This window comes from Pinus tabuliformis, chromosome 7 (genome assembly GCF_031772625.1).
Source record: "Pinus tabuliformis cultivar Carrire ecotype Pingquan chromosome 7, CPIR1, whole genome shotgun sequence".
In the NCBI taxonomy this organism is placed as follows: domain Eukaryota; kingdom Viridiplantae; phylum Streptophyta; class Pinopsida; order Pinales; family Pinaceae; genus Pinus; species Pinus tabuliformis.
Window position 1 is genome coordinate 122,749,922 of NC_142293.1, and position 2,975 is coordinate 122,752,896.

Here is a 2,975-nt window from a genome sequence, read left to right on the forward strand (position 1 = left end):
GTGTGAAAAAGTGGAAACATTATTTAATGGGAAAAGAAACAGTAATACATACTGATAATAAGCCACTTCAATAGCTACACTCCGAAAATAAGTTGCAACAATCAAGACATTACAGATGGATGGGGTTTCTACAACAGTTTCATTTAGTCATTAGATATAAAAAGGGCATACATAACAAGGTTGCAGACATGTTATCTAGACCCATCATAAATGCATCTACCATCCTTAAGCATAATTATGTACTACATGAAAGCTACATAGAACAGTATGCTCAGGACATGGACTTTAAAGATGTAGATGCAACTTTGAGTCAAGGAAAGAGAGTAGAAGAATTGGACTGTCATGTGAAGGACCAACTCTTATATCATTGTTGGAAACTCTGCATTCCACAAACTGAGAGAGCAAAGATAATTAGGGAAGCACACACTTCTCTGATACCAGGTCACTTTGGGATAAGTAAAACAGTTGCACAGCTGCAAAGGTTCTGTTATTGGCTAAAAATGAATGAGACATGTCGCACGGAATGAGTCGATCTTGCAGACAAGATAGACCTTCCTAGAATCTAAAGAAGACCTAACAACAAGCAAACCAACCAGACACTATCTTTCTCTAAATATGCTTCAATAAACAATAGCAAACAAGTGTTTTTAGGGCCTATCTTTGGTCCAACGCAAGCTTGTGGATGCCATCACTCTTTTGATCCAAATGAGCTCCTCTTCGCGAATCTGCAAACACAAACAAGGCAAACAAATTAAATAGCACCTGAAAAACCAATTGCATAAAACATATTTAACATGAAAGTCAAGGAGTCCATGAAACAAATAACATAAGATACTTGTTGAGAAAAATGAGTTTGATTGTATTAATTCAAAAGAAGAAGAACTTTACAACCTTTGCCTTGATGCTGTACAAGCTCCTCCCAGGGTCCAACAAGATGTCTCCTCTACTTTGACAAGTTTCACTCACTCTCCAATGGAACCAAGAGGTATGTGATCTCTCCTCTCAAGCTCAACCAAAGAGTCTTAATTTCACCAGCATTTACCCTCAAAATGTTCAGCTTCTAACCTCCTTAGTCCTCACCCCAATGCCTGTATTTATAGTGCAATGGAGGGAAGTTACTATGTCCTCCTTCAAAGGGATAAAGCCCTCCTTCAAAGGGATAGCTCCTTTAGTCAAGGGATTAGCTCCTTTTCTTTTGGGATGCATGAACCACCTCAGAGCGAACAATCCACGTCAAAATTCCTTCTAGAAAACTCTAGAATTAATCCAAAGTGAGTTTTTTAAGATAAAACTTGCGCCTTTTGACTTTCACAGGGGTCCGCACCTACACCGTTAGGGACAGAGCGGGTAGGTACGCAGCTTTTGTACACAGAAGGTGCGGGACCGCAGGTGACCATGAGAGAAAGTGCGGAACCAGAGTTACATTGATTTTTAATGTCTTTCTCCCACTTCCAAAGCTTGATTTGAAGAGCTGAGGTCTTATACTTGCTTAGGAGGATAGTACAAGTGATGATAGACCCATACTGACTACAAATAATCATGGTGACGATATTTTAGTGTAACAGATTGCCCCCTAAAGTGAGAAGTCTGTAGTAGATGAGGATTTCATTTATCATATAGGAAGAGTGAAGTACTTTATCATTTCGAGGATCATCTTGTGGAGAGCCTGGTCAGAACCTGTAAAAACATTCAATGTAAGATATATATATGAGATCATATCATCGTTGAGGTAGGCATTCCCATACTCAGATCAAAACTAACTAGAAAACTATCTACTGCTCTGATATAGGAATGATCTTGTAAAACATCACAAGTATGGACTCATGTGAACACAGTATGGACGTAGCCATCTGTTTATAAATAGTCCACAATACAATGAATACAAAATTCCCCGCAGCCTGGATGGTAGGAACTAGATCCAGGGTCTTCATTTCTACTTCCCGAAAAAGTACGATTCTATCCATGCGAATAAATGTGTTGATGTCGAACATGGTAGAAACCACTTGATTACCAGTCAATGATGTAAATTGTTAACAAGTATGAGAGAAACCACCAGTGATGTCAATGGCTCTCAAAGTACCCAGTACAATCCATGAGATGTGAGTAAATGTGTTGATGTCGAACATATCACGGAATCCTTCAATTGAAAGTCAATGATGTAAACTGTCGTCAAAGGCGAGAAACCTACCATTGAGGCATGCAGATCTCAAGGTACTGACGATTTCTAGATCATCTTTCTAGATAATGAGCTGATGCCGATAGAAAGCGATCCGTCGTAGGCAAGCCCACCACACGAAATCATAGATCAAGTTGAAGAAATTTAGTTGCAAGGACTGACTCAGGGATGGTCAAGATGGATGACAGATATTTTTACATATGAATGGCTTACTGGCAGTGACCTCTTGAACACATAACGACATGACAGATGGCTTGGTGACAATTGACCCAAAGTTAATACCCAGAAACCGGCTGAAGACTTTCAATGTGGTTTGATCAACTGTTAGGCAAAGGATTTCCCAAACCAGGTGAATAAAAGTGTCGTGTTCAAGAGTGGTTACAAAGTATGACAAACAGGCTCATTTTCCTCTCTTTTCCCCCACCATTTCTGGCAAGTACCTCTTTATTTTTGACAAGCTTGAGGAGGATAACATTTGCTTGATTATAAGCTCATCCTTCGGATGAGTCCAACTTAGTTTAAATTCGAACCCTAAGAAGGAGTGGTTCGTTCCTGTTTGTAATTGAACAGGTCCTTTACTGTGGAATTTTAACGAGTCCAGTATAGGAGAAACTCGGCGTTTTTCAATTTTAGAGAGTCTGAAAAAACTTAAGAAGACTCCAGGGTTGACCTTTTTCGTAAATTTGTGTCTCCCAAGCCCGAAAAAGTATAAAATAATACTTGAGAGAACCACTTGATCTTTTACGACCAAGGAGTACTTTTCGTTATTAGTGTCACTGATCCAAAAAAGTAAAAAAGC